This window comes from Microcebus murinus, chromosome 8 (assembly GCF_040939455.1).
Source record: "Microcebus murinus isolate Inina chromosome 8, M.murinus_Inina_mat1.0, whole genome shotgun sequence".
In the NCBI taxonomy this organism is placed as follows: Eukaryota; Metazoa; Chordata; class Mammalia; order Primates; family Cheirogaleidae; genus Microcebus; species Microcebus murinus.
Window position 1 is genome coordinate 54,353,311 of NC_134111.1, and position 25,418 is coordinate 54,378,728.

At 39.7% G+C, this 25,418-nt stretch overlaps 1 long non-coding RNA gene across 1 annotated transcript in view; it reads left to right on the forward strand.

Annotated features, from left to right (window-relative positions):
* Nucleotides 1-6,483, forward strand: part of LOC105883036 (uncharacterized) — a 106,177-nt gene extending 99,694 nt beyond the window's left edge. Inside the window, exons 4-5 of the long non-coding RNA XR_012920575.1 lie at nucleotides 5,933-6,075; nucleotides 6,385-6,483. This is a non-coding gene — a long non-coding RNA (uncharacterized LOC105883036). The remainder of the gene's footprint in view (nucleotides 1-5,932; nucleotides 6,076-6,384) is intronic.
* Nucleotides 6,484-25,418: the final 18,935 nt, after the last annotated feature.

Consider the following 25,418-nt stretch of genomic DNA (forward strand, 5'->3'; position numbering starts at 1 on the left):
AAAGTAGGTGAGACTGTCAACAGAATTTCTCCTGTGTGTTGGGAAGAGGGATAACAATGGGAAAACTAAGGGCTGGGGAGCAAGAATCCTAGGCAAGGGCTCCTACAGGGTACCAACCATTTAGAATAAGAACATAATAGTAAAGGAGGGGGGGCCAGGCATAGCACCTGTGACTCTGCTCCCTATCTCATTTCTTAGAGAAGATTCTGAAAAATATCAGAGCTCCTGTTGGAGGGTAGAGACCAAGGGCCTGGTTTACTTTAGGCCAACTTTTAGAAAGGAAGCTGAAAGTCTTATTAGTGTAGATGGAATTGGAATAAAAGAAGTGAGAAGACCCCCATGGAAAACTACATTCTGGGAGAAAAGGGCAGAGCTCAAATCATTGAGTGTGGCTGTAATGTTTGATACATCTGAAGGTGTGGAATGGGGGGGTTGGGGGTGGGGGGTGGGAATGATGAGAGATAAGATTGGGGACATGGAAAGTGGCCAGACCATAGATTTGCTTCCAAAATCAATGTAGAGTATCCTGGGATTCATATTATGATAACACACAAATAGAATTTTATTTTAGAAATAGCAGCCAGGAAGCTATTATAGCAATGCAGTCTAGAGATGATGATTTTATGAATAATGGCAGTAGTTGGGAAAGAGATCAAATATTTGGCAATAGCTGGTGGGTGTGAGAAAGCTGGAAGTGAGTTGGGATGACTTCCAGGTATTAGGACTGGGAGACTGGGTGATGATGGGGCCATAGTCCCTGGGAGAGAGCAGAAGAAGGCTAGGTGTGGAGAAGGGGATGGGATAGTTCTCTGCATGGTGAATTTTTGCTATTTGTGACATAAAACAGATACTCATTAATTACTATTTGAATATGTGAATTCCTTTCTCCTTCAAAAGAAAAGAAATGACTATTTTCCATTATCTGGGACCCATGTAGAAAGAATGCTGAAGTCTTTTGAGTAGTTTCATGTATCTATTAGAAGTTAAGATAGTAAAGGCTCAGTTTTCATTTAAAGTTGTCCTCTACTAAGTGTTGGAGGCACTCACTGTTACTCAGACCCTCGTGCTGTGTCCTACACATTGGGCTAGACCCCCTGGTTCTGACTCCTGAAATCATAGCTGAGTTTCCTAGATCCTCTGGACTCTGTACCTACACCAACATCTACAAACTGGGTTAGCACCCCCACACTCAATGAGCAAGTCCTCTACTTACCCTCAGTCAGCCTGTCATCTGCAGTCACCCACATCCTGCAGCCTGTGTAGTCATCCGACTGGCCTATCGCAGTGACCCAGACAGCATCTCTGGATGTTCACGGCACTCACTTCCTGAGGAGGGAAATCATCCCTGCCTAAGTGATACTCATCAACTACATTAAGACTATCAAAATATATCATTGTTCTCCTCCCCAAACTTCAATAAGACACCTAATTCAGTAGTTGGTACATGAAAACACTCAGGAAATGTTTGTTGAATAAAAAAGAAAGGATGATAAATATATCAAAGGGAGGCTAAAAATAAACCTTCTTCTTTCTCTATCGATGTTCCTTGTGCTCACACACCTGTGATTTCTTAAGAGTCCCCATGCCAGTAATACATTTGCCTTATCTAGTGATGAACACAAATGTATTGGTAAAAAAAGTTTCACTAACGACTGACTAGAAATAGCCAAACTCATCATATATTAATATCTATAGCCTAAAAGCTCCACATGCATGTGTCAAAGGAGAGAAACAGACAGGTCAACCTCAACACCCTTTGTGACACAACTCCCCGAAAGTGGTGTGACAATGATTCTTTTTACAGATATGGCAAACACAGCAGGAACAGGAATAACATATTTTTAATTAGAAACATTCCTATTTACTCTTAATTTAATTCAGCTGCCTGGCAGCCATGATTAGATTTGCATCATGATGTATCTTCAATACTATCTATTTTCATAAATGTAAACTTTCCTGGATATGGTTCTGATGGATCCTGACATTTTAAAATATGTCCTATTGTCCTTTTCTGTGCAGTAGACCAAGCATCGAGTGTTCACTCCTATATCATTGTCACCGTACTATCAGACCAGATGGCTACTTCATCACAGAATCAAGAATTAGGAATAATTTATGCTGTTCCTTGCTCTAGAATGTGAAAATAGAAAGCATTTGCTGCACGCAGACTCATAAAGAGCAGCTTGACCCAACAGTAACAGCCTCGGCAGAGGACATTTGGTATTATGGCTGCACCATCTTTAGTAACTGGATTTCATTCCACGGAGCCCTAAACTCTCAGGTCAGAGAAGATTGTCAAAGCACGTGAGTTGATGGCGCTTCACCCAGTAACCAAATTAAGCCCAGAGTGCCTCTTTCTTAAGGAAAACAAGTTACAATAAAACAGTTCTAAAATGGGAAAGATTATATCTGAACCTTTCATTGTTTCATATTCAAGGATTTCTCCCCTTCATAGGAAAAAAATTATGAATGTTGGCTTAATATTCAGAGCAGTTGTTTTTGTGTCTGTGAACATTAAATGTTAGAAACGGAAGAGCTATTTATCCTCAGCCTGCTGAAAAGAACAGTGGAAATTTCTCTTTATTGGGCTATAAATAAGCAAAGTCTGAACACATCCTTTATTGGGAGAAGAGCTACGGCAACTCATTACACATATCAACTGCCTGGTCAGAATTTCTTTATTTGATATTGCATAAGCATGCAGCTAGAGTCATAGACAAACGATTGTCCTCTCAAACTATCAAATATATTTAACCCTACGACCAACTAGTATTCCCTACATGAAAGAAAAATGCATATAAAATCATAAATGCCTCTGGTTAACAGGTGTTATTGTTGAGAAAAGCTAGGGGAATCAGTGCAGTATCATTTAACACAAACTCTGAAGTGACCAATCAAATGGCCATTGGTTTCTTTGTTGCAAAATCACTTATAATCAACAAAGAAATGTGGGTCACTTAGGCTTTATCTACTTAGTACCAAAACCAAATGGTGAGTTCAGTAAAAACAAAACAAAACAAACAAAACTCTGCCCCAAAATATCAGTTCAGATGCCTGTTTGAATTCTATAAACCAAAGATCTGGTTGTATTAATCTCTTATCAATTATTTGTAATTGTGAACATGTAGAAAAGCCATTGAAAATGTCTCGATTAAATGGGCAATATAATCTGTCCTTTTTTTTTGAGTCTGTTTAATGTGTTCATGTGTATTAACTTTTTCAGATTAGATAGCCCGCAAAAACAGGGGCACTGTAGGCAAAAACAGTTGTGTAGGCAAAATTAAAAGGCTATGAGTGTGCAAAGTGAGAACAAACAGAAGCTTAACAAATTGGAAAGAACAACAGGCAGCTAGCAGTAATCATGTTCCCTATCTGAGGGGGAAACTGTATCTGCCTGGTCCCTGTACGTGATTTGAGGCTTATACTCGTATTAATGATGATACCTCTTCCATCAATATCTTGGATTATTACCAGTGTCTGGGAGAAATTTTATTGGCTGGCGCAGTTCATTGAAAATTAATTGCTATGACACACTTACTCTACATGAACTTGGAAAAAAGTCCATCGAGTGAATGATTTAATTCATTTTATGTTAATTATAAATTATGCCAGGAAACACTATTGCAGTGGACTTGTTTCCAGCTCTCAGTTTGCATGTGTGAGCGGTCTGTACTTCCGACAGGCTGCATATCCTGACTTTGACTGACTAACACCTAGGAAAGACACTCATTTGGCATTCTCACTAATATTTGCAATGTGGCATATTCTTAAACAAATTAGGCCAGGAGGAGGCAGCAAAACGGCCCACTTATCTTTATTTGTAATTTAATCAACATTATGAGAGACATCGTCCAAATTGGGTAATTTAAAACTTTTACTCACACTCTGTATATATTTAAATAATCTCCTAAGTGTTTCATAAAACTGAAATGGAAGAAGGTGGGGGTGAGGTAGGGAGCTGCCGCGAAATCAAAGGGACAATGAAAGATGGCTTTAGAAAGAGAGTGCGGAGCTGCTGGGTGCACGTGAAGGCAGCATCTTGCAGAACTCTTTATTTTCATTTCCTATTCGATACTGCTGATGAGTAGATCGCTCTGATTCTCCCTTCCCGTGAGCGTGCACTAGTACTTTTATTAAAAGAAGTCCATCAGCATGGGGGTAGTTGTTATGCAGGAGCGGTCGCTCACATAATGGGGGATGGCATTTCTTTCCACTCGTGCTGGTCCGCTGGTTCTAATAGCAACCTGGAGCTCAATTTCCTTCTCAAGAACATTGCATTTCATGTGGAATGTCAATTATTAAAATGCAGTGTCCCGTGTCTTACTTCTCACTAGATGAATTCATTTGCAAAACTTGCTAATTTATGCAAATGATCCTTAACCTGTAACTGCCTGGAATCTATTTCATCCTTTCTAGCTTTCAGCAGCTTGGAGCCTAGATGTAGGAAGGAAATCCATTAATGCAGAATTTGTCAGTTCCGTCATGATTATATTGGTTATTGAGTTGTTGTAAAACAAAAACACCACCACCAGCAGCAGATAAAAGCATGTTATTAAGTGGAAGGCAGCCGACAGCTAGAGCTGAAAAATCTAGAGATTAAATTAAAGATAAACCAGGGTGAAAAGATCTGATACCTGCATCTCCTGACATCCCTGAGTAATGTTGGACACTAATAACCTTTTTTCTGGAAGAAACTAACTGGTTAATAACCCAAGGAGGGTCTATCAGCTACTGACTGAGACAGATACGGATAGTGAGCAGATAAGAAATTTCTTGTTGCAAGTAAGAACCAAACTGGCCTGGGTTTTGGTAAATACAAAGCACAAAAGAAGCTGTATACAATTTTTTATTTTTAGGCATGATTACATGAAAGACAAGGCAGCAAAAAAGAGATGTTTGTCAAGAAGGGGATTATCGTGTGTACGTGTGTGTGTGTGTGCACATGTGAATATAGGAGGGTACAAGTGGGCCTGCTGATATTTCTTGTGTCTCAATGTGTGTTCCCACAGGTACCTCACATGTGAAATTTTGAGCCTTTCCTTTGAATGAGTTGAGCTTCCTATGTACCAACATCAATGATACCCTCTTTGAATCGACAGTTCTGAAAAGACATATATTATCATTTTTGCCCCTACAGACCCTCACTTTTTGAGACACAGTTTCTTTTTATGAACAATACTGAAAAAGAGCTTTCTGCAAACCCTGGAGCTGCTCTTCCTTTTCCTTTTCAGAGGTCAAGAGGATTCAGATTCCTGGCTTGGTTTCTGAATCCACAGGACATGGATCTGTGGTTTTTATCTGGTGTTCTTCATTCAGGCAAATTTACAAAGGCCGGTGAGCAGGCTGGGTTAGATTAGCCAGGGAAACTTGGCCAGGGAAGCAGCTGGCTCTCTCTCTCTCTCTCTCTCTCTCTCACTCTCTCTCTCTCTCTCTCTCTCTCTCTCTGTGTGTGTGTGTGTGTGTGTGTGTGTGTGTGTGTGTGTGTGTGTGTGACACAGGTCAGCTCTAATCTGGATACTCATGCTGGACCATTGCTGCAGACTCTCCCAAACAGCCCCTGCAGACTCCCGCGTTACACTGGCCACCCTCCACAGTCGTCGGTGATTTTTTGCCGGGCTGAGGTGGCCCTTGACTCATCTGAAGCCGTGCTACGCACACATGGCTACAAGCTGTCTTTGTAACCTGCCGCTGGGGCTGCCGTATTTTTTCTCTTTCAAGTATACCAGTAGTTGCAAAGCAGGTAGGGGCATTTGTTGTGGATATTGGAATGGATTCCTTCAACTCCACAATGGATTTCAATTAAGAGGAAAAAAAAAAAAGAATCTGCCCTTGGTAAAATGGACAATTGCCACTTCAAGGAATCTGTCCAAACTCCAGAAGAACAATAAGACAGTGCACATTTAGTCACTCACTTTGCTCCTGTTTCTTTCAGAACTGTGTCTCTTTAAATCTACTGAGGAAGATATTCCTTCTGGCCCACAGGATGCCAAAATGACTTGATGATTTATTTACACGGCGCTTGGCAGCCTATAGTCCAGATTGTGGCTGAAGCTGAATTTTATGAGCCTTCCCTCAGTGAGTATATTTTAAAATTATATTAAAAATATATTTTTTGAAAACCTCAGTCATGTTTGTCCCAGCCTCAGGCCCTGAGAACAATGGTGATGGGACTAAGTCACGAAGGAATTAATATTGCTAAGGACCTAGCCAGTGAAATTTTTATTGTGAGAGCTTAGAAAAGTGTTAAGCTTTCATTTGGGGAAGGGAAAAAAAAACTGGATTCAGACATAAATGCTTTAGTGATATTGAATGTGACCTTTTCTATTTGTAGCAATTCATCTGGTCATTCAACAACTATTTATTGGGCTTCTTACTGTGTTCCAGGAAGTATTCTAGGCCCAGGGATTGTGGTGAAAAAGACAAATACTGACCCTTCTCTCCTGGAACACACATTTCAGAGGAGGGAGATGGATGATAAACAGGTAAGCAAATGCTATAGGTGGGCAAAATATTTTCAAATCACAGTAACAATAATTTCCATGTAATGAACTGAGACCTCTCCCACCCCCATCCCCAGCAGTACAGTGAGTTTACATGTTTGCCTAAAAGGATAGCTTCTTTAATGTTACATCACAAAAGTAGAGGATCTGCAAAACAATTTCCTGAACAATGTGATTTCTGCGAAATCCAAACAAAAAGGAAAATACATTGTTAAGCTCAAACAGAAAGGCTCAGACCAAGAGTAGACAGGAGTTGAAGATATGAAGGAGGTCAGGTAACGTGGTTCTAGAAGCAGCTTTGTAGTTGAGCATTGTGAGTTTAAACTTTACAGGATCAGTGATTAATTGTTGTAAGGAAGACCAAGTTTACAAAGTCTGAAATAAGGCTAGAGGGGCAGGTTTTTTATCAATGGATAATAAAACGTGACAGAGCAAGGATAAGAACTTAAAATCTTGGGCAGTCTTTATTGAGAATTATTAATAGTAATACCTCATGCTTGCACACCACTTTATGCTTTTTTTTTTTTTTAAGAATACAATTCACATTTTTTATGTCCTTTCATTTCCACATCAATCCTGGAAGCTATTGCAATGCCCACGTTAGATGAAGAAACCAAGTCATGGAAGAGTTATGCAGCTTTAAAATGGTGAAACTGGTCTCTACACTACAGTTTGCCATTTACTCAAAAATGCAGATAACATACTTCACAATTTTAAAGAAGCACTTTTTTGTGATTTCATTACACGCTGCTTCTGTAACCAGTTGAAGTAAAAACTGTTGATAGTCCGTAAGTTTGTTCCCATTTTTATCCCATTTTTATGTGGATTTTTAAGACTGAAGTTATGCCTTCAAAGTACAAAAACAACCACTTGCGTGAGCAAATGGTAGAGAAAATGCTCAAGTTGGTCCTATCTACCAAACAAACTACTTAAAGCTATAGGTTGCTGTGGAGTCAAGTACACAAGGACTCGAGTTCAAAGACATAGTCTGGCTTGTATTGCTGACACAGTGAGATAAATTTTACTTTACTTAATGCTAAAAAGTAAAGGTCAAAAGGAGGCCTGGGATTGTGTCTAAGTCTTTGCCAGAAGATATCAGGGGGCCTGTTGTTACCATTCAAAACCATAACCAAGAGCAATCACTATAATTTAGACCTTTGCCAAAGAACTGCTGGGCAAGGAACAAAAAATTAGTGATTCAAATTAAACTCACTTAAATCATTTTAATATTTCTTTTTGGTAAACAAAGACCTCTTCTTGCAGCAGTGGGAAACCTGTGGCCTTAAGGTGAAATGTGGTCTTCTAGGTCCTTAAGTGTAGCCTTGAATCCAAATTTTGCAGAACAAATCCTTTTATTAAAAGGGGTGCAGCAGAGAAAAATTAAGCTATTCTTGCTTCGTTTGGTGTCTTAAAAAGAAGAATCTTGAAATCAGAAGGCCACAGGTTCCCTACCCCAGGATGAAATCAGACATTTCCCTGCCTGTTGAGTGCCTAATCACAATTCAACAGATAGACACTGCTCAACACTCTTACGCTAACATGAATCTGTCACCAGGAAACTTTCTAGTGATTATCTTTTAAAAAAGATTTCATTATTGTTTAATTTCTCCACGATGTAGTCTTCAGTGCCCAAGCCTTGTAAGTAAGATTGCTTTATGAGAGAATTATGTATGTGTGTTAGTGTGTGTTGCATTGAAGATACATAAGCATAAATTTGAGCTAGAATTACAGTAATTTCATTGTCCAGAAGTACAGAGGGGGAGAAGATTCAATCTATTAAGTGTGCCTTCCTGTCATGTGTACAACTACATGCTATACTGAGCTGTCAGGGAAAACTTGGGTGTGGTCAAATCTCATAATCTCGAGACTTTGCAAGAATTCTCCCTGCTCTATTCCAGTCAGGGCTCCTTGTGCTCCTCCAGGGTGATGATGGATTCTGGACTGCATTTACTCCATGGTTCACACTCTGCAGCAGTCCTGGACAAGCAGGTTCATCTAATTCCAGAGAAGAGCTCCTCAATTCATTGAATGTCGGGATCTCCTGGGGCTTCATAAGACACATTCTCATCCAGAGCCAAAAACCTTTGGTTTTTTTCCTACCCTTTGAGACTAGCTGAAATAGTCTCATCCCTCTTCTGCATGATGGCTGGTTTCTTTGGTTATGGCAGAAGTTTCTAAGTAAAAGGTCCGGTGGGAACAGGAGTCCTAAGTAGTTGAGATGATAGTGTTGATGGAAAGGTCTAGCTTTAGAATCACCTAGATCTGGATTTGAATCTCAGCCTTACCAGGCTCTGTGTGAACTTGGGCAATTCTTACGCTACTCCTTAGCCTCAATTTCCTTATTTGTAAATGGGAATGATCATGTCTACTTTGTAGGATATTGTGAGGATTAATGAGGGAAAAAACACAGACACAGCAAAGCTGTGAACTCCCTTCCCTCCTGACTCCTGAGGACCTTGCCTTATAGATCTATCTCCATCTCATATACCCTTTCAAGCCACAGCTACACAAAGTGAATTAAGGACTCAGTTTCTTCTGGCTGCATATATCATGTGAAATCTCTAAGTACTTCACTGGTACAATGGAGACTTTCTCTAATGCCATGCTTGGATTTCTTGTTCTAGAGCCATTTTGTAAATGGGAAGGTGTAGAACAGTATTAACTTCCCTTGACTACGGTTTAAGTTAAACTAACCCACCCTATCATATAGTATAGGGTATAATGGGGAATGAGGCCTTCATGTATTATCCTCAAAGGTGCTACTAAATTCCATTTTGCAGTTAAGACTTAATTAGGATCTTTGGCATGCTAAAGCCCCAGTTCCAAAAGTAAAAAATTTAGACTAACAGTTGCTTAGTTCTGTTGTCAATAACATGGAAAATAATCAAGTTGATTTAATTAATTCATTATTTTCTCATCGAAGGCAGCCTTGCCACTTTCATAGAGACAGGGATTTGCTTTCTTTTAATCAATGTGACTTCTTAGAGACAGGATTCTGAATGGACTCTGTGATTCCTATAGTATCAGTCTATTTTCCTTACAGCTATCTAGACAGCATCAGTGTTTTTACTTCACGAGTTATACAATGGAATAGGGGGGAGTTATAGGTAATCCCTTCTTCAGAACTAGCTTGAAATAAAAATTAAATGGGCCTTGAGCGTTTGTGAATTGCAGTGTTTCATTGGGGCCATGGAACACTAAGTGAGGCTCAGAAACAGGGTGTTAATTCAGGCCTAATCATTTAATTCCACTCTGTTATGTGCCGTATTTATTGCCCTCCTGGATCTGTTTTCTATGGCCTGATAAAGAGACAGTGATTCTCTGAAGCTCAGTCAGGGACCATTTTATTTATATCGTTAGTTAGTCCAATAAAAGCACTGGCTTCAGATTCCTGCTGTTATTTTCTGTTTTGTAGCCCTGTCATTAACTATGAAAATGCTGATGGGGTTTTCATCTCCTGGGCTGGAGTTGCTCTGGTTGAATGGGGGCTTGTAAGGAGAGGGGAAGGTCAGGACTAAATAAACTGTAAAAAAGTCAAGTGTGATGTAACCAGGTGCAAATTGACTGGGAGTCAACTCAGGTTTTAGCAGCAAATTCGAACTTTCCATTATTATGTGTGTTAGTGTTGTGAAAACTTGATTGACAGTTTTTAGAGTGAACTTATGTTCTTTTAAGCTGTGATTCTGTTTGTGAACAAGACAGGTTTCTGAATTTTTTTTAAAAATCCCACCTTGCTGCAACTCTCCACTAAGTGAAAATAGTTCTACTTTTGCGCAGAAGAGAATGGAATATATCTCTAAAATTTTTTATGTATGTCAAGCAAAGGAAAGTGATAAAAAAAACCAACAAACATGCAATAGGATCACACTTCATACCCTCTTTTTTTAAAATAGTTTTAACTGCATGGTTTGATTGTTTTTCTAACAGTCTGTAAAGTGTTATGGAGAGGTCTAACATAGACAAATGATACTGGGAAACCGATTTATAGAGGTCACTTGAATTAATGATATGGCAATCAGAAGATAACACAGGTGCATTAATGTAACATATTGTGTAATTACTAGTGTTCCCAATGGAGTTAATGTGTAGTTATTGATGTAATAACACATTATTTCATAGCAGATATGCAATTAGTTCATCTCATTGCTGTGTAGTGCATAAATAAAGCAAATCATGATTATTATTTCAACACTAAAAGGTGAGGGCATATTGAGGACTGATGGGCCTCTTTAGTAGACAGATTATATTTTTAAACCTGTCTAAAGCCTATATTCAGCAAGCAAATGCAAAAAATAATGGTCAGTGGCTTCATAGCTATGCTGGTATTTAGATGTTTGGAGCAATTTGCATAGCAGAAAATTGTGTTGAGGGATGTGGTTGAAACTGCATGAGAAAATCTGAATGGAGTGTATACGTCAATAACCCAAAGTTATCACATTCTCATTGAAAGATAAGAAATGAATATTTATTCATGTTGTCAACAAAGACTTGTTGGCCACTTTCTATGGAGATAAACAGCTAATGGTTTAGGTCATGTCTCCTCACACTGGGTAGAACCTGATGATCCCAGAAATCTTTCCTGTTCCAATATGGTAGAAAGAGGTGGCAGAAATTTCCAAACTCAGAAAGCCATCTGAAGTGAATAAAATAAACAATCTGTCTAATTCTCCTAAATATAGGTAAATATACTTTTAAACCAGGGGTGGGGGAGGGACTGTGCTGTGTATAGGGATGTCACTTAGTATTAATGAATCACTTTATTATATGTTATTACATGTGATCTTCAAAACAGCCTTCTGAGGTAGGTAGGCCAGGTGTCTTCATTGTACAGTTGTGAAAACTGAGTCTCCAAGAGCTCCCTTGTCAGGAAAATGTAGAGTCAGATCTTCTCACTCCTAATCCAGTACATGTCCATTAAATAAAGACTGAGGGAAGCTATATGAAAAAATGACAAATGGTCCCAGTCCTGTCCCTGCCAGTTCTAACTATTTATGATTCTGTAATAATCACATCTTGAATTTTAGAGAAAAAAGGGTCTAGGATAATAATAATAATACAAAATTTCACAGAAGATGTGGGGAATGTGTGGAAGGGGACTGGAGAGAATGGTAAAGACATTGGAAGCCAAAGGACGAGGGGGGGGGCAAGGATGGGATCAGGGAGCGTGCCAGGCAGGCAGGGTTTGCACAGGGAAGCTGTGGGAAATACATATTAAATGGTAATCAGCACCCAGAGGGTGGAGGCCCTGAATGCAGAATTTACTTGGAAGGAAGTGAAGAGCCACTGACAGTTTGGGACAGGAGAATGATGCACTGAAAAAGGATTTTTGTGAGGATTAGTCTAGTGGAGTACAAGAAAAAGTAGCTATTGTTGGCAAAGACACAAATTATGAGCCCGCAGCAATTGTCCAAGCAAGAGGGAGAAACTAATACTGCTTATGAGAGTCTACAGCCACAAGGATTTAATAATGCTCTGGTGAATTAGAAAAACTATTTTTGAATGTTATAAAGTATTTAAATAAATCAGTCACAGCTGCTCTCCCTTCTCGAGAAATATCTCCAAATTAAACTTGGCTTTCAACAGACATGAGAAGCAAAATTAGGCAATCATCTAAAATCTAGGACAATGCCTTATATTTAATAGGGCATTTTTTCATAATGTTGATGAAAATATTTCTTGAATTCAAGCAAGAAGAAAAGTCATAGTATTTTAGATATCTAGCTTTTCAGATATCAATATTCTTGTTAAAATATGATTTATAAGGCTGCCTTAAGTCTTCTGTATATTTTAATGAACTGTAGAAATGATCCCTGAAACTATAGTCTTATCTTCTATGTATTTTAAATGTATAAATGTAGATTAAATGAATGCTCAATTTTGAGGTCAATAGAGGATTTTTTTGTGTGTTTGAGCTAAGCAACACAGAATAGGATAGTAGTAAGAATAAAGGAATAAATTTAGTGTTTTTAATTGAGTCTAGAGTTTTTATAACAGTAAATTCCATAAAACTTTGGCCAAGTAGTACAATATCAATTAATCGAACAACATGGCTTTAAGATAAGTAAGCTCCATTATTTCTATACAACCTTAGGCTAAATCCCAAACTAAGATAAATTAGCTTTTAGACATACCCAATTCTTCAGTTTAAATTGTCACACTGGCTGGGTAAACTTGATGAACAGGTTCTTTAGTATCTCTAGGCCTCAGTTTTCTTGCCTGGGAAATGGGGATATAATAATAATGTAGTAGTATATCTGCCCTTGCTGGTACACTATACAGATGTTAGTCATAGGGCGATACATTTCCCAAACCCTTTTGGATGCCCCTGCACCCTGTAGTGCCCAGGGCCCTCCCGATGTCTTCTCAGCAACACTTCCTTTTCCCTCACCCATCTCAGAGTTACCTGTCCTGAGTTCCAACTCAACCTACTTAGTACCTTAAGTTTGGCTAAGTTGATAACCTACTGCATGCCAAGATGTTAATGAATGCTAATATATCTACTTATCAACCTTCCCACACATCTTGTTTGCATTTTAACGGGGTCTAAAGGCCTTAAGCCAAACAGTGAAAATGGTATTAATTTTAGGTTCTTCAATTGGCTAGTGAGAATGATTCCCGCAGGGGGAGAGGGAAGAAGTGTCTAACTTGCGCCACGCCTGAGGCAGACCCTGGGGAGAGCCTGAGTTTCTGGTGGTCCGTTGGCCCACAGTCAACACCCCATATGGTGGCTGCTCCAGCCGTGAGCCTGTTTCCTAACCCTGGGCCACAAGAGGTTGATGCTATCATCAGGAGTACTTCTCTGGTTGATAGAATATTTCACTGCCCCTTTCTCATTCAGTGACTGTGCAGATGTCCTCATTGGGTTCAGCGTCTATGTTTCCTGCAGGCTTACAGCAAAGGGCTGCATCTTGGTGTGTAATGTTCCAGCTACAGTGAAAGCCCACTGGGTCCTCCTCCTGCGTCTGCAAACATCGGCATTTAGTCCTCAGCCCTGTTTCCCTGCATAACAGGCTCTTTCCACTCAAACCAATCGCCGCACTTGCTTCCCTCAGCCCTGGCGCCTACCTACAGCTGTGCTTACTGAAGTGAGACTGTAATTTGCTACAGCATGCCAGAGTATTAATAGACAATTATTTATTGCAAATCTGAACCATTTATACTGTTTACTGGCTGACACAATGTAAAATTTTGATCCAAATGTTAATGTGTCCATGACATTGCATAATTCTGTTCCATGCCATGGTTTTTCTCTTCTAAATGAATCGAATTTGCAGTACAAGGAAATGGCATTTTTAATGGATGAATGATTTACAGCCTCAAACTTATAAGGCTATTATTTGTATAACTAAGGGAGAATTGACTAATTGCAATAACACAGCAAATTAGACAAATTTAGGCTTGTACTGGGAACAAATTCATAGGGAGAAAATGAAAATAGCTTGCAAAGTCCTTAAAGGGTAACTGAATAAATCTCACTTTAGCTTTACAGGGCAATTGTATTTTGGGGGGAGATCAGGTACCTTTGAGGCCAAACAGACTTATAAATATTCAATTGAGTAGAACATAGATAAAAATTACCTCTTCATAAAGAACCATATGTGTAGGAGAGAGCACTTCCAATTCTCCAAATGTTTACTGAAATTGCTTACACAAATGTTTTCGGCAGTTGGGTGAAAACAAAGAGCTTTACAGTTATGTGGTTTTCATGAAAAAGACACCAATTTTAGCATATTTACCTTCTATTTGTTGAGCATGCAACACAATGCCAAGGAAGAATGATTTCCTAATGGAGACCTTCATGATTTTTCAAAATAAAGAATGTGCATCAGCAAAAATAATATTTCTTTCTGAGGTATTCCTCTTAGGTTGTTTATATCGATTCTTGTTATATCGTTACCTCTACTCACAGAGAGATTGTTAAGATAAAAAGAGTCTCAACACAGCTCTAATTAAAGCTCTGAGAGCTACATTGGGGTGTCTAAACACAAGGTCATTCAAAGTGAAGATTCCTTTAGTATTTTAGTACATGGGGCTCCCACAAATTAATGATAAAAGAAAACCGATTTGGGAGGGTGCTCTAAAAATTATAATAAAATATTTGTGTGTTAGTCCAAATAACAGTTGATCTTCGAACAATTCAGGGGTTAGGAGAGCCAACCCCCATGTAGTCGAAAATCGGCATATAACTTTTGACTCTCCCCAAATTTATCTATTAATAGCTTATTGTTAACTAAAAGGCTTACCAATAACACAGTAGATTAACACATATTTTGCATGTTACATGTATTATGTATTGTATTCTTACAATATAGTAACCTAGAGAAAAGAAAATGTTATTAAGAGGATCATATGGAAGGAAAAATATATTTACTATTCGTTAAGTGGAAATGGATCATTACGTCTTAATCCTCATCGTCTTCATGTTGAATAAGCTGAAGAGAAGGAGGGGTTGGTGTTATTCTTTCAGGGGTGGCAGAGGTAGAAGAGGTAGAAAGGGAGGCAGGAGAGGCAGGTGCAGTTGGTGTAAATTTCCTTGAAAAAATTCCACATATAAGTGGAGCCATGAAGTTCAGACTCATATTGTTCCAGGGTCACTGGTATATACAAAACAGCCTTCTCTTCTGCAGATAGCAAGGCCTTCCCTCTCACTGGCTTTAGTAATTGCTTCCTGGTTTTCTTTCCTGCCCCCTGACACAAGACACAGCCCCTTCCCGTCTGTTCTCCACAATTTAGCTAATCATCTTTCTCAAATATATGTCTTACCTTGCCTCTCCCCTTCCAAACACCTTCCCCGGGAAGATCAGGATAGAATACAAACACTTTACCGAGGTGTACGCAGTGAAATTCCTATACTACACTGGATTCCTATACTACACTGGAAATGCCTATACTACACTGGATGCCTCACTACCACCTGTCCTGCCCTCCTCTCTCCACAGTAGCTGCTCACCCGACAGGTGAATGAGAAGCTCTGGGTGACCTGCAATCCTGGGAACAGGCCATGTGCTTATCTCCACTTTCAGGGCCTTTGCATATTTCTGTTTCCCCTCTCTTTGTGATGCCCTCCCCCACTCTCTTTGCTCAGATGACATCTCCCCTGGGAAGCCCTTGCTGAGCCCACAAGCTAGTCGGCTGCCCCTTTCCAAAGGTGGCATTGGCTGTCCCTACTTTCCCCCAGGCACTGCCACACCCAGCTGAAAGCACTCAAGTTCTTTTTTTTTTTTTCCTATTCTTTATTAATTGACATTTATTTATTTATTTTTATTTCAGCATATTACAGGGGTGCAAATGTTTAGGTTACATATAGAGCCTTGCCCCACCCGAGTCAGGGCTTCAAATGTGTCCATCTCCCAGACAGTGAGCACCACACCCATTAAGTGTGAATATGCCCCTCCCCTCCTTGCCCCTTCTACCTACCCGACTCCCGATGAATGTTAGTACTATATGTGCACAAAAGTATTGATCAATTAGTACCGATTTGATGTTGAGTACATGTGGTGCTTGTTTTTCCATTCTTCTGATACTTCACTTAGTAGAGCACTAGTTCTTTAATCATCTTCTCCACTGGGATGAAAGCTTCTGGAAGGCATGACTTGTCTTCTTTACTGAGCTTGGCCACAGAGTAAACGCCTGGTAAATATATGAGGAATAAGTGAAATATCTCTTGAATACCTACCTTGTCCCAGGCACTGAACAAGGTCTCATGAAGAACACAAAAATAGTTTGTGCATGATCCATTCTCTCAAATAGAATAGTTATAATTAATTAGGCGTTGTATAAGAAAACCAGAAATAACAGAAGAATATGATGAGAGCCAAAAGAAATGTAAGACTTGCTATAGGCTTTCAGAAAAATGAGATTCATTATTTAAAAATCATAATCTTCTCTGTGTTTTTCTCACTCTCACTCACTCACTCACTTTGAAATCAGGCAGACCTGGAATTAAATCCTCATTTAACTACTTATTAACTATAGTGACCTTGGACAGTTTACTTTACCTAAGCTTTGATTTCCTCATCTGTAAAAAGAAGATGATAATATTTATCTTGCAGGGTGCCTTGAAGATTAAGTGATATCGTGCAAAAGGCCAAGAACATAGAGAAGACTCAGCAGATGGTGCTGGGAATATTATTTCAAGACAACGTGCTGCTTGCTGTCTCAGACCTGCTCCACTGTACTTCAGGTTTTGTTATTTAGTATCTCATATTTCAATTACTGGGAAGATATATTGGAAGATATATTTAGAGTAGGAATCTTACCTACATATAGAAAATAGCTTATTTTCAAATTAGGACACAATATACTACTCAGTTCCTGCCAATATTGATTGTAAATTAATATTTGGAAGGGTTGCCTTGCTACTAATAAACTTTATTCTAGGTCTTTTTGAAATTTTAAGGACCCAAGGACAGAAACCATAGCTTAGTCAGGTAGTCAAAGACTTTTTGCTGGATTTGAATTCGAGAATTTAAAAATCTGATTTGTTTATTCATCATATATCTATTGAGTTCTTGGATAAAGACCCTCTTGCTATATCTAGCTTCCTTTTCACAGATTTCCATAAAGAATGAAAAAGTTTCAGGGGAAATAGGAAGCAGTAGCCAGCCACAGCAATGTAGACAAGTAGTGATGCAATGACTGGTTGAAACTAGATCAGCCTTAAGAATTAATCGTAGTGCCCATGTTGGATAGAAAGACCAAACGCCATTCCTGTAATTTACATGATAAATGAAGCCAAGACTACTGTCCACTATATTAATACTGGACCCAGGGGTATATAGTGGTCAAGAATCTGGGTTGCAAAATTAAACATACCTATATAACTGCGTGACTTTGTACAAATTACTTAATCTTTTTGAACTCCAGATTCTTCAACCATTTCATAGGGATTATAAAACCTATTTTGCAAGATTGCTTTATAGGTCAATTGACAATGCGTATAAAACACTTAACACAGAGAGAACTCAAAGCATGGATATTTTTAGTATCATTTTGAACATAAGTCATAGCATCTCTGGCATTTTAAAATATATCCAGTTAAGGGTGCCTGTTTGAGGGAGATTTTTACATTATTCTTACACAACTGAATGCCTAGTCCAAACTCACTGGGTAGTGCAATCCTTTTTTCCTCTAAACAGCCCAAGAATGGGGCAGGTGTGAAACAGGCATTCAAGAAACAGAATCAACAGACCTTAAAGTCCTAACTAAATCAATGCAAACGGATAGTTTGGATAACTCTTGAAATAATCAGCTACCGTCTTTAGTACATGACATCTCTTGGTCTTACTTCTTGATATCAAACAAAACTGGAATGTGGAAATATTAATAAAAATGACTCCATCACAGAGAAACCAGAAATGTCATTTGGCCCGGTCCTCTGCATGTAGGAAAAACTCAAATTAGTTTTTGAGCATTTTTTTCTAATCTGTAATCATAAAAACACACTGACAAGAAAGAAAATACACATTGGACAAATGTCACCCTGGGTTCCCATATTGGATCGTAAGGCTTGCAGCACACTATATTAAGAAAGATTATTTACACATCATTGAAATATCCTTGAATAATACAATTATCTCGTATTAAATATTTTATGGTAAAAGCATTAAATTTGTTACTTTTGTTAATTGAAAATATGCTACAAGTTCTGTAATTCTGTTTAGATGCTTCTTCATTTTTTAGGACTCAGATCCTCTACAATCTTGACTTCTAAGGAGTCACACCTTGTCTAATGCATTCATCTGGTTAATGCCTGATTTTGAGCAACTGGGGGAAACTACTCTCTTTTCATATTAAATTTATTCATTTTACTTTCACATCTCATTCAAGAAGAGAAACCATAAACAGGAATACATTGATTAAGAGCCAGTTTTATCTTGTGCCCAATGGAAAAATTCCGTGGGAGTTGCGTAGGGCTGTGTCACTGATGTACATCAAGAAGAATTCAGATTTTATATTATTTGCTCTAAACCAGAAAATTTTACTTATTATTCATAATACATGTTGAAAGCACACACCAAAATGGCTCATTTGGAGCTTTTTTGTGCTCACCCGCTAATGCACATTAACGCCAGTACACATTCTGTATTACAGATCCATAAAATGCATTTGCATAATATTGAAATTATAATCCCAAATGTGTACTAAAAACCTTTATGAAAAATTGTTACTGCTCAGCTACTATACAGTGGCTAATTTTTAATCTTCAGCCTCTCAGCTGCGAGTAAAGATGGGGAATTCTTTAAATAAAAATCTCAGGAGTAAGAGCCTATAATCTTAACTCTCCCCTCTTCTAAGCAGGCTATTTTGGGGGGAAGGAATATACTATGCAAGTTGTTAAACATTTGCTTTTGTAGTGATCCTGGTGTTTTGAAACTGATGTCTTGACTTTTACAATTAGGTGAGAGTATCTCCAATTTACCTTCCTTGGACCAGCAATGGGATGAGGGTTTTATGATGCCACAGGGGGCCCTTCCTAGTCAAGAAGCCCTCTGGAGTGTAATCAAAGTGGCTCAGCTGAGGTGGCAAGTATTTTAGCAGAGAATACTGCTGGCCACTGTTCCGTACATGCCACCTATGCACTTAGTGCTGTGGTGGACTCTTGAGTAAACTGTAACAATGACCCTTCCAATTATTCAATGAGGATGATCCCTTGTCATGAAACTGAGTCACAGAGAGGTTAAGCACTTGCTGAGTCTCTCATCTCTCACATGTAGACCCATATCTGTTGACTCCCACATTCCAACTACTACATCCAACAGCAGTGCTAAACATACATGCTTGATTCTTCAAAGGATTCCACAACTATGTTTTCAGATAATTTCCAGAGAGTTCTAGATGAGCGTTTTCAGAATTAACATTGCTGAGTTACATTTCTACCAGGACCTTTGGACATTGGCTTTAATAAAGGAGAACCCGATGGACAGGCTAAATTGTCAACTTGTGCCTAGTGGGGCCCAGAAGAGAGTGACCCTGCATTTCCTCTGTGGAACTGGTCTTCTCTTGGCCATTGGCCCCTCTTGCCTTTCCTCGTGGCCCTAGGCAGAAGTTTACCCTCTGGGCAGCCCTAAGCAGTTCTACTCAATCCATCAAATCGTGAAGCAAGGAAATGCTCTGGTGCCCTGTCACTAGACTCTTCCTCCTTTCTCCTCTTCTTTCTCTTTTGAAATTTACAGCTGCAGGAAAGGAATAAGAAAACCAAACTCAAACGGGCCTGTCCCCTTCTCTATGGCCATTTTATACTAGTGGCTTCCTGGCTGGAACCAAGGGAGAATTAGAGATAAGACAGAATAAACCCTGTACTTTATTTGAGGGATTTTGGTCTGGAAAAGTGTTCCCTTATTTTCCCTTAGTCATTTATTTGATTTTCATTTATTTGATTTTAACAGGTATTACCTAAACGTAGTACAAATTTAAAAGGTATAATAGTTCGAAAGTTGTGTTTTATACTGTGAAAAGTATGTCTTTCTTCTCCTTTTTTAAAAAACACAAACAATAGCTTATTATACATGGTATTTTGAACCTTATTTCTTAGAAATCCCTTTTTACAGGAGCACATAGGGCTGCTTCTTTGTTTTAATGCAGATATGCCATAATTTATTTAATCAGTCTTCTTTTGATGGATATTAAGGTTGTTTCCAATTATTTGCTATTAAAAACATTGCTGCAATAAATCACTAATTCTTGGGTCATATTGAAATATGTGAATAGATCTATGAGATAAAGTCCTGGAAATATAATTGCAGGGTCACAGGATATGTGCGTTTTTAATTTTGGTAGATTTTGAGAAATTGTTCATCATAGAGATTGCACCAATTTACACTCACTCTTTCCCCAAGGGTCCCTTAGCTTAACCCTTTAGATCAAGAGCTTCTGGTAAGAAAGGGCTCAGACTTGGGAGAAGATGTATTCAGGAGAAGGTCGGACAGAAGCCTGCCCTGGTGGACAACTGCTAGACTGCTAGCCTTGCAGTTCCAACCTCTGGGCCTTGGGCTAGTACCAATATGTGGCCTGTTATGAACCAGGCCACACAGCAGGAGGTGAGCTGCAGACCAGTGAGCAAACCTTAGTTTGTATTTACAAAGTGCTCCCCATTGTTTGCATCACTACCTGAGCTCCACCTCCTGTCAGATCAGCAGTGTCATTAGTTTCAGGAAAACAAGCTCAGAACTCCCACTGTTTCTGCATTATGGTGACTTGTATAATTATTTCATTATATATTACAGTATAATAATAATAGAAATAAAGTATACAATAAATATAATGCGCTTCAACCATCCTGAAACCATCTCCCCATCCCCATCCATGGAAAAATTGTCTTCCATGACATTGGTCCCTGGTGCCAAAAAGGTTGGGGACCACTGTGCTAGCCTGTTCTCAGGCAAGTGACAGAGAGGAAAACTAGGAGACTCTTGATGAGCTCATTCTATTCATTTCAAACGACACTGAAATAAACCCAAACGTAGGGGTCTCCTGTCTGCAGCTAAAAATCTCCAGGAGGTAAATTTCTCAGCCTTCTTGGGTAAACTATTTGGGCTTCTCACAACTCTTCTGAAAGTCAGGACATTTTTCCTGGTGTCTAATATAAATCTTTCCTGCACACATCCACTTGTGAAAAACATGTGCTAACATTTCCCAAAAGCAATGCGAGTTCAACTTGCTAGATAATATGATGCTATACTTTCATGGTTAAAGTATGTATCCTTCTTTTTTTTGTTTAAATAGCAGACATCTCTTAAGTCATTTTAGAAAACTTTAATACCTACACAAAGGATAGCATGAGCCCTTTTATTTTATCCCATATTTGATTTAGCTATGGACTTTACAGGGAATGTGGATATACTTTAAAATTTTACAATGCTCTCTTGCTTCCCTCTTCTCACATATTATAATCAGAGAATTGAGATGCCTTCTCACTAGATGCTGATCAACATACAGCTTTCTGAGTAGCATGTCCCATATCACTTCTTCTGAAGGAGACAATATCTCTGTAACTGGGAGAGATATAGGTCATTCCTGTGTGTATCTTTCTCCTGCTGTCTAGATACAATAACTATTTTAGGAACATTTGGCATCCAAAAAATCCCAGCATTGTGCAAATTAAAACATCTGCTTGTACTTTGACACCCTCATTCTTCAAAGGTTAGTTGGATTTGCGGTTGCTTTGTTCAACAAGACTGCTCTTGGAGCCCAAGGATGCACATTTAATTATTGGGAAGATCTGTTTGACAGAGCTGTGGGGGAAAAAAATTACCCTTCATATTCAGACCAGCATTAACATTTTTATAGAAGGAGATTGCCTGAGAGTCAAAGAAGGAGGAAAAACTCCAGGAAAATAAATATGAATCTATTTGGTCACTGGTCTTCTCCTACTGATTTACAAGACTCCAACCAACGACTCTTTGCTCTGTTTCCTAAAACTCATCAGCTTGCTGTTAAACTGGCATTTCTGATTTCTGCTGAGGTTAAAGACAGCAAAGTAAACTCTGCTTCCAACAATAAATAACAGAGAGAGTTTTTCTTTTTATTCAAACAGGCTTTAGATCACAGCAGACAGCTACAACCAGGTGCATTTAACTACATTTGTCATTGCCACGAATGCAAAACATGTAAAGAATCTGCTGCAAATGGGACTATATCCAGTCTTTTTCTACCTTAAATATTTTTCTATCCCTAATTGTGGCTGAATGGTTGTCACCCATCACCATCGCCATAACGCAGGGCCGAGGTGCCTGTAGTAACACCAGTATCTCCTGATTGATTTGTTTATGTATGCAGGTTATTGGCGCCAGGTAGCAGGTTGTATACTGGAAGGCTTTCTGTATCTCAGGCCGAAGACTAGTGATCTTCTCCCTGGGCAACGCCGAGATAACACATGTCAAGAGGCAGCAGTGGCTAGTAAGCCAGCTCATCACTCACCTAGTCCCACCGCCCTGCCTGGCCCACTCTCCTTGCAGTCTTTTTTTTTTTCTTAAGACAGAGTCTCACTCTGCTCCCCAGCCTAGAGTGCTGTGGCGTCAGCCTAGCTCACAGCAACCTCAAACTCCTGGGCTCAAGCAATCCTGCTGCCTCAGCCTCCCCAGTAGCTGGGACTACAGCCATGTGCCACCATGCCTGGCTAATTTTTTCTATATATTTTTAGTTGGCCAATTAATTTATTTCTATTTTTAGTAGAGACAGGGTCTCACTCTTGTTCAGGCTGGTTTCAAACTCCTGACCTCAAATGATCCACCCACCCCAGCCTCCCAGAGTGCTAGGATTACAGGCGTGAGCCACCACGCCCGGCCCCTTGCAGTCTTTTCATTGCCATTGCAGAGGCCAACAGACCTTAGCTGCTGGACAGCGAGGAAGGGGATAGCAGAATGGGAAATGCATAACGCATGTAGCAAGAGGGATTCGGTGAGGCAGGAACCAGCAGGTGAGCAATGACTCATTTGGAAACTTGCAGCTATGTGTGTGTTGTTTGCATATCAGGGACCCTTTGTTAAAGTGGCTTGCCCAGCTGTGTGGGTGCATCGATCCAGGGAGGGGAGCGGGTCTGAAGCAGAAGATGAATTCTCAGAGGGAGCAGAGTTACCTCCTAGCTCATTTGTGCACAAGCTAAGGGAGGGTGCTCTCACTGGAACCTGCTGCAGAAAAGCTGCTTGGTTCTGGGGTTTATCCTCCTTCTGCCAAGTCTATTAGTTCCAAACTTGCCTTTTCAAGATCTTGCAAATTCCTTTGAAAAAAAAAAAGACTTAACAATTCAATGAAAAGAACAGCAAAACAAAAGCTGTGTTGATGAGGGACAGAGATAAGGTTGGGTTTGAAATGAGTGACGAACCTCGTAATGAGGTGTGCAGCTTTGTATATTAAGCCATTTCTCTATGGTGCTTTTCCAGATGTGATGGAATACATTTATTTGTGTGTTCATCTGAACTGAAATAATACAAATGAGATACTAAAAAGATATCATTACGTGCAGAAGTAGGCGAAGAATTTAGAATCCCAATTCTATAAGTTAACAGCTGTGTGTAAAGCAATTCGGAACGGCTCCGAGTCTGCAGGTTGCCTGGGAACCTCTGTCTAGCTTGTGTGGACCGGTGATGATCTATGTGTGAGTCCTGCATGCTGATAGTTCAAGGCTACTTTATTCCAGACAAAAATAAATAGCTGGTAGTAAGAAGTCTGTCTCCACCGAAAGCCTACAGAATGGCTGAATACAGCCGCTGCAGTAGTGCAATAAAACGGGATGAGTTTAAAACTACCAGATGGTACCCTGTACAGTGCCTGAAATAAAATGGAGAATTAGGGTGCCCCAAGGTGTGCACAGGAAAGGCAATTACATGAAATAAATGGGCCTCGGGCCTACAGGATGCTCGAGTATGCTACACAGGAGACATATAGTACATCTGGTGAACAGATTTTATCACACACTGGAAAGCCATAAAGCACGCCGTTGAATATCGGAACCCCGTCTCACAATGACATTTTACCTGTGTTGGTATTCAGTGCTGTTTATTTTAAAAGATGCTGTAATCTCAATGATGTGTTTTAAAAGCTTCCTTAACATTGTTTCCTACTATGTCCCATTTTTTGGGGGGGAGAGGGGACAGATTGAGACAATGCAATGAGCGTCTGTGGACAAATAGCCACTCTGGTCACAGGAGATCATGTTTTTATTTCATTTATCTCATTGCTGATGTGATTTGAGTAATAGGATTATACTTGTCAGCACTCCCCATTTGGGAAAATGCCAACATATTTTTAATGCTAGTTCCCACATCTCCGTTTTATTATCTGTAGCTTCACTAGCGTTCCCCTCCCCACCCACCCCTCCATTTCTTAATGTTCAAAGAAAAAGCAAATTTTTTTGGGGGGGGGTGGTGGAGGTTTGTGAGGAGGATTTATTTGTTGGCATGGAGCAGAGCCTTTTCTTGTGTCCTCCTCAAACACAACAAGTCTGCTTTCTGTTCGAAAATGGTGTGCTCCTTTCCTTTTGTAAAGAAAGGCTGAGGAACACATAACATTCATTATTGTTTTAAGAGTTGCTGTAATAAAATCCTCTCAGTACTTACAGATAGTTTTAGTGTCCCTCCTAGGATTCATTCTAGCTTTGATAATTGGGTAATTGCGTCCCCTCCCCCACCAATAAATATTTTCACCCAATTAAGTTTAAAACTATAATAAATTTTAAAGAATTATGGTCTAAAAATTCATACCCTAGAACCAGTATTAAGTATGAATATTTATCTAGAGCCATGAAGCGGTGCAGCCTGTCTCCGTGCTCCTGCACCTTCTGTGCTCCAGCGTCAGCCGCCGGGAGTGTGGCTTCCCTGAGCGTGGCCTCAAGGGGCAAGAGCCACAGTGCCCTTCGCTGCCCACACGGATTTTGGACAAAGCAGTCCTTCACTTCTCTGTTCCTGCCCTTCATTGTTTCCAGAGAGCATTATTCATTTATTCGGTCGCTCACTCATTCATTCACTCATTGCTGGGTTCAGTAAGTTCTGACCGAGGGATCAGGTCCCGCTGTGGCTGAAGCAGGGCCTGGGGAGACACACGGAAGTCAAGGTGGCTGCTCGCACACAGCTCACCTTCCACTCCCTCCCTCTTCTCCACGAACCAATGTTTCCAGATAAATCTTCCAGGCCGTTATTACAAGTTAAGCCCTCTGTTGCACCAAAGCACATACTCTCAACACTAAGGGACAACTAAATGACACGCGGCACTACCGTCGTTGCTCAGATGTATAATAAATGCAGAGCGGCACCCAGAAGACAGTCCAGGAGTTCACATTGCAGACTCCAGCCCACTGGAGACCCCAAACCTCCTGTTCCCTCTTGTTGAAAATAGAAATTCGATCGCAGCCCCCAGAGCCAGTAGCTTTTGGCAACAGGAATATGGGGAGCTCCGGAGCCAGGAGCAAGGACAAAAGGGCAC